Source organism: Protopterus annectens, chromosome 2.part0 (genome assembly GCF_019279795.1).
Source record: "Protopterus annectens isolate FY-2018-M chromosome 2.part0, PAN1.0, whole genome shotgun sequence".
Lineage (NCBI taxonomy): Eukaryota > Metazoa > Chordata > Ceratodontiformes > Protopteridae > Protopterus > Protopterus annectens.
In genome coordinates this window covers 1,213,757,630-1,213,765,129 of record NC_056728.1, presented here as the reverse complement: position 1 = coordinate 1,213,765,129, position 7,500 = coordinate 1,213,757,630, and the positions used below count along the sequence as shown (strand labels likewise).

The 7,500-nt window shown below is 42.3% G+C and overlaps 1 protein-coding gene across 1 annotated transcript in view; it reads left to right on the top strand.

Moving 5' to 3' along the window:
• Window positions 1-7,500, top strand: part of GUF1 (GTP binding elongation factor GUF1) — an 839,924-nt gene that overhangs the window by 27,174 nt on the left and 805,250 nt on the right. The gene's annotated exons all lie outside the window — the stretch shown is intronic.

Genomic DNA, 7,500 nt, shown 5'->3' with positions numbered 1-7,500 from the left:
CAAGTCTTATTCTGCTTGAACCTTGGCTTCTTCTATGGCTTTTTGGAAAAGGTTGGATTTTAGAAGTATTCTAGAAGCAACAACTTGGCCCTGTATACATACCTTTTACAAAGCACTGCAAACTAAATACCTTTGCCAGGTCTCGGACAGGCTTTGCTAGGACCATGCTCCATGGGTTTCTGGATCCTCATTCTTCCTACTCCCACTCTTTGTAAGCTATGATAATCTGCCGATATAGCTTAGGCTACTGTAGCAGTGATCAAATGAAGAAACATAGTATGGTCAGGTAAGTAAGCGTATCATGACAGTAGTAGTTTGCATTATCATTGCTGCAGTAACCACTTCCTCTCTCCATTCCCTTGTTTTTTGTTTATGTTTTTATGCCAGGGTGTGGATGATTATATTATTATTTTTATTATTTTCCCAGCATTGTCCTTCTCAGAACTTTAGCTTCTATCTGTCTGTCAGCATGATAACTCTGAGGGGCTCTGTGCCCAAACCTGAATTTTAGTTAACTCAGCTCAAGCTGACTAATGGTTTGAGCTGCAGAAGTTGTCCAGAAGCTTTGGAAGCTGGCTGTTATGTCCTTGGCAGGACATAACTCATGTAGCTTAGGCTGCTTTGGCAGTGATCATTTGAACGTCTACTGTTATTTTACATTTACTTGCACAAATGTATTTTCTTATTTGGACTGTAGACTTCATGGAGATTAAACCCCATCTCACATTCTTGTACATTATTATGCTTCCTTACGCAACAGTCTTCTCAGGTTACATGTCATTTTTTCACTGTTTCACATGGTGGAGCTGGCTTACAGTTTTTGTCACTAGTTTGAGATCTCCGATTATTATTGATAATGTACTGACACTTCAGGAGCAAATGTCAGCTGTAGTGAGATCATAACACTTTTTGTTCTTAAGAATGTCTCCAGGATTAGTCATTAAATCCCATCAAGTAGTGTTGCTATCATGAAATGTAACTATGAAAAAAGCAGAAGACATATGGGACTCAGTAATGTTTTACACATCCTGGCTTACGTAATAATCTTTTTCAGTGACTCTGAGATTTTGAACCTGAACATCTGCATTGAGTCTAGAGTTTAGCAGATAGGGTATTGAATAGTTTGGCATGGTGTGATGAAATTATCCTGATATAAGAATTGTATTGGTTACCCAGTGCATTAAGGTCTGTTTTCCAGATCCAGAATTTGACTTTATCAAAGCTTTCAGAGCTGCTTGTACCCTATACTTTAGTTTGCCACCTCTGACCTTCTTTCCAGGGTCTGCAAATTTTCCCAGTTAAGTCTCCTGAAACATTTGATAAACAATTTTAACCTGTCTTGCTCCCATGTTGTTCATAGGTTGGTACTAGGCTATCGGCCCTAGGGCCTATGCAAGCCTAACCATAACAATTCCCTGGATATTTCTTCCCACAATATTTACTTCTGTGGGCCCCTGTCTAGCGGGGTGACTGACATGATCCCCGGGGTGAATTTCCTATCTCCCATCCAATCATCAAGGTTTCTTTTGATGAGGCCAATGAGGTGCTCTGCTTAACATGTATGGGCAGTCTATTCCAGAGTATGGGGAGTCTCTGGGTCAGGAACCTATCCCTCCAGCATGTTTTGTTCATTGTGATGACAAGATTTAGATCCCTGGAGCGTGTGGCTCTGAGGGATTGGGATTTCTTTAAGTGGAGCATGTGCAAGAGCTCAGGGTTTGACATGGCCTTGTATGTTAAGCAGAGATCACCTCTGAGTAGACGATATGCCACAGAGTATAGCTGGAGTTTTTTTAGACGGTCAGCATATGGCATCTGCTTTAGGCCTGTGATTCTTTTAGTGAGGTATTTCTGTGGCCTTTCCGGCTGTTACAGATGTCTTGTGAGGTACATACCAAACGGGGCATTATACTCTATAATGGGTCTAATGAGGGATGAGTACAGTGGGACAATGACCTCATTTTTTCTGGATGAAAAGCCCTTAGTGATGAGGTGTGACACATAGAAGGATTTCCTGACTGTTGTGGCGATGTGGTTATCGAAAGTGAGACCACTGTCCATCTGTGTCCCTAAGTCTCTCATCACACTTTCGATGTTTAGTGTCCTGCCACCTATGTGGTAATTCATGGGTACATGTTTTTTTCCAAAGGGGATAACTATACATTTCTTGGCATTAAGCTTGAGCCCATGGCTCTGGCACCAGGCATCTGTTTCTGTAAGGCCCTTTTGTAGAATATCCACATCATTTGGGGATTCAATAATGGCTCCCAGTTTGCAGTCATCTGCAAACTTTGCCAGAGTCCCTTAGTGTTGGCCTGTAGTTCAGAGAAGTAGATGCCAAACAAGAGTGGTTCCAGGACTGAACCCTGAGGTACTCCACTTGTTACTTGTCTGGAGCTGGATTTGGAGTCTGCTACTTTTACAGTCTGGGTTCTGTCAGAAAGCCAGTTGGCAGTCCATCGAGTGACGTAGGGATTTATGCCCAGCTTAGTAAGTTTATCTATGATTCTAGAGTGGGGGATAGTGTCAAAGGCCTTGGCGAGGTCCAGATAGGCTCTGTGGACCGCCTTACCCTCGTCCACAGCTCTGGATACTGATTCGAAGAAGTCAATCAGATTCAGGAGACAAGATCGGTCCTTCACAAACCCAAACTGGGTGGGGTCCAGTATTTGAAGGTTGCCAATGTCTTTGTTTATAAGTTCCATGATAATGCGTTCCCTTGCAGATCAGGCTTGTCAGACTGACGGGACGGTAGTTCCCGGGATCCAAGGTGGTTCCCCCCTTGTGGAGCGGGATAGCTGTAGCTGTCCGCCACTCAGTGGGCATGAAGCCTGAGGTGAGGCTATGATTAAACATGACACTTAGGTGAGGTGCCAGTTCATTTTGTAGTTCATGTAGTACCCAGCCTGGAATGTCATCTGGTCCCATGGATGCTGTATTCTTAGCTTTGGAGAGTGCGGTTTCTACCTGTGTGGCCGTGATTATCGGAATTTGGCAATTGTTTGGTATTGAGATGGGCCCTTTAGGGGGTGAAAGGGGGGTGAAGTTGGCACTAAATCGATCTGCCAGGATATTGGCAATTTCCTTGGGATCAGTATATTTAATGCCATTCTGTTGTAACTCAGAGCAGATCTGAGCATTGCCATTTAGATTCTTGACATAACTATAGAATGCCTTGTGGTTGTCTTTGTAATCTTTGGCAATTTTATTTTCGTAACTAGCTTTTGAGGATTTTATGAGGGATCTCAGCTTCTTACTGAGGTTGGTGAGGGAGTTTTTTGCATTCTGGGATTTTCCTCTTTTTTGCAACAGTTTCTTCCTTCTGTTGTATAGTTTGTTTATAGCAGGCGACCACCAGATTGGCTTCCTTATTTTGGAGAAGAGCATCTTGGTTCTATTTGGGATGACACAATTCATGCACGAGTGGATGTGCTCGTTACAGTGCCTTAGTGCAGGATTCTGCAGTCGAACTTCCAGATCCCGTCTGCGTGGGTGTTGTGAAGTTTGTCACTTCTGACTTCAGTAGCTTGAAGTTGGCTTTAGAGATGTTTTTTAAGGAGGTTTCCTTACTGGAGGGTGGGGGTGGGATGTGGATGTCAAGGGTGATTTGCTTATGGTCAGACATGACCAATGAGGGGGTGACGACTGGTGTGGAACATCCATCTCCCATGTTGGTAATGACCATGTCCAGGATATTGGAGCCCCTGGTGGGACAATGGATTAGTTGATCCAGGGTGTTGGAATTTATGAATTCCAAGAACCGTTGGGAAAGGGAGTTGGCACCTGAGTAATTTTCCCAGTTAATGGCAGGGTAGTTAAAATCACCCAGTATTAGGGTGTTCAGTTGTATCTTAATATTTTCCAGTATGTTTAGAAAGGTGTAGTGAGAATCTTGGGGCATGGTGGGGGATCTGTAGCAAGCAACAATTTGGATTGCAGTCTTACCTAGTGTTAGTTGCACCTGGAGAATTTCAGATGCATTGTGTTGGGCAACTAGCCTGGAGGTGTGAATATGGACACTCCTCCACCTTTAGTGTTTTGGTCCTGGTTTTGTGGCCGAAAAGTATGGTAAGAATTGTAGCTTGGTATTGCGGGGGTGCTCTCTGGAGCCTTGAACCAGGTCTCGGTTACTGCACAGATATCGATGTTCTCCATTTTTAGGAGTGCCCGGAGAGAGTGCAATTTGAGGTTTAGACTTCTAGCATTGAGTAGCATTACCTTCAGATTTTGCATGCTTGCATCTGTTACGGTGGTGGTGTTATCCTTTGAACCTTGCCTAAAAAAGGCACTATAGGGGTGGCAAGAGCTTTAGCCAGCAACCTGAATCCCGGGGGTGACAGGTGCAGACCATCTCTGGCAAAGCATCGTGGTTTGTCAATCATGTCTTCCCAGGCAGACAAATACTGGATCCCCTTTGAATGACACCAGAAGCTTAACCGATTGTTGAAGTCAATCATTCTGTCCTTATACTGTGGTATCATTCTGGGCAAAGGCAGGATGCTACTCAGGGCTAGGGTCATACCTGCCTGGGTCACATGATCCAAGAGCTCTTCCATGTCTCTCTTCATGTAGTCCAAGGAGGTTCACTCCAGCATGGACAATGACAGAGTCGTATTTGTACTTGTTGTGGAGTGACTTGAGTGCATGCATTATGTGGCAGATCCTGGCACCCGACAGGCAGCTGACTGTAATTTTCTCCTTGTTCAGTTTGGTGAGTTGGACATCAGTGTGCCTGACTATAGAGTCACCTCTGACTAAAGTGTTGGGTACATTGTCTTGCCGTAGGGGCTGTTGTTGGGTGGCACACTGGTGTTTTGAGCTATGTGTCACTTTGGTTGTGACTGGTGTTTGTTTGCGTTTCGGCTTCGGAGGTCCTTGTTTCTTGGGCAGGTTAATGTTAAGGGCTTCCGCATATGTAGGTTTAGTGTTGCTATGTGTGGGTGTTGATCGTGTGGGTTTTGAAGGGCTATGAGTTGCTTGAGGTGTGATGCAGGTGTTAACCTTCTCCTCTTGACTGTCTAGCACAATCTTGGCCGGAGAGAGCTTTGCTTCCAGTTTGGCTATGTAAGTGCATCTCTCGCAGGTTGCAGTGTTGGGTGGTAGGAGGAGAGGATTGTCTGTGTACATGAGGCAGTTGACACATTGCCCCAGTATGCCCAGATTCACCAGGCGGACTGGAGAAATCACCGGAAGCTGACCCATGGACATGCCTGTTTAGGTGCTTTTTTGTAAAGTTTAAGAGCTGTTTTCCCTTACCTTTGCAAGGTACTTTGCAATTATAGGCTTAGTGCCTATGATTAATTTCTCCTTATTGACTAGGAGAGCTGAGTGCTTGTATCTGTTTCAGGCTTCCTAGTGAGTTCCAACAGGTTCTAGAGCAAGTGCTAGTCACAGGGGTTCAGATTTTAGTGCTACTACTGAGAACCAGCTAGTTTTAAGGGAAAATTTGAAGAGCAGACTTTCTGGCACCTGCAATAGTTTAACTGTAGCCTCGCAGTGCTGCACGATGTGAAAAATGTGCAGAGACACGCGTTTTTAAGCCAGAAACTTGAAAGGGATAGAAATCAGCCCAAAAGGCTAATAAAATTACAATTTCAGAGCTGGAAACCACTCCTCTAGTGTTAGATAGGCAGTACAATGCTCACCAGTCCCACTGGTAGGCAGTAGGACTTCCCTCTACCAAAGCAAGGTCTGAATAGCTCTGAGCACAGAAAATAAAGGCCTGAGACAAGCAAAGCCTGGGATATGGACTGGCTAGAAAAGGTGGGAAACGAGTAAACAAGATAGTATTTTTTTTTTTTTTGTTGAAACAGGCTAAACAATGCAATAATACAGTAAATAAGCACAGAAAAGGCTAACACACTTGAGTGTGCAGTCCTAAACAGTAAATGCAATTAAAACCCTACAAAATTAGCAATTTGAAACTTTTTTTAAATGAAGCAAGGCATTGCACAACTGAAAAACGATTTAAGAGGCAGTAACACAGCAGAATAAGTAGTTAGTCTGCATATACAGAGAAGTCTATATATACAGAAAAGCAGCTAAAACACACAAACACTTCAGATGCAGTGCAACCTAGAGCACGTGAGATGTAGCAATATTAAGGCAATTACACTTTTATAATAAATGCTCTGAAATATACTCTGTATTTCCAAAATGTTTGAGAAGCACAGTCAGAACACAAGGAGATTCATGCAAAAAAAAAAATTTTTTTTTGAAAGGGGAAAAAGGAGAAACAGAAGGCCTTATCAAATGTTCTCTCTGTATTAGGTAGAATGAGCTAATGACACTAGACTGGGAGGAGTGTCCCAGTTCAGATTTACAGTAGGGGCGGGCAACTGCAAAGCCACCAAGTATAACAGCAAGACACCAACTGGGAGGGTGGGGACAATACTAAAGCTATTAGCCTACAGACAGTAAGCACTAGAGAAGGCCACAAAATGAAAGTTTGTAAACAGATAAAGATTTGTAAAGATACAGAATGCTTTTAACTGCAAACAAATCAGTTACCCATGCAGATTAGTCAATAGCAATAAAATACACTCAAAACTAAGCAGCAGGCAATAAAAGTGCTGTATATAAATTGCTAGAAATAAGAATCTGTATAAATAATCGAAAAAAAAACAGGATACTTGTATATCTCAGCTAACAGTTGTAGTCAACACCTCTCATCCACTCTGCTCAGTGTGTATAGACAGAAACCCTCTCAAAGTTAGGGCTTAAATACCAGAACAATAACCTTTTTTTTTTTTTTACAAAAACACAAAAGAACCAGCCCCCACTAGCCAGCAGACAATTAACACAATCTAGCCAAGGTAAAGAAAGGCTTCAGCTAATTCAAGATGGCCTGTTCATGTGCTTTGAACAATCTCTGTATAAACAAACAAGCCCAGAGCCAACAATTCTGAACTAGGACAAATACTAAAGCTATTAGCCTACAGACAGTAAGCACTAGAGAAAGCCACAAAATGAAAGTTTTTAAACAGATAAAGATTTGTAAAGATACAGAATGCTTTTAACTGCAAACAAATCAGTTACCCGTGCAGATTAGTTAATAGCAATAAAATACACTCAAAAACTAAGCAGCAGGCAATAAAAGTGCTATATATAAATTTCTAGAAACAATAATCTGTATAAATAATCGAAAACAACAGGATACTTACACATCTCAGCTAACAGTTGTTGTCAGCACCTCTCATCCAGTCTGCTCAGTGTGTATAGACCTGTAATTTGCTAACTTTTTGTATTTGGCTAACAATTCTGAGGCCTCTTTCAGGAGGTCCTGGAAATGCTATCTATTTAAATGTATTTAAACCTTTGGCAAAGAGTTCATGTAAACTTAAGATGTTGCCTTAAGGAAACTTGAAGCAGCTGCTTTAAATTTAAGTAACTTTTATATTGTATTTTTTGTTTTGTAACTCGGGATCTAAGCCTGTAGGAACAGTGCAAAGCTTTCAGACTAAACAATTCTTTGTCAATGCATGTATGTCCAGGTTAAAA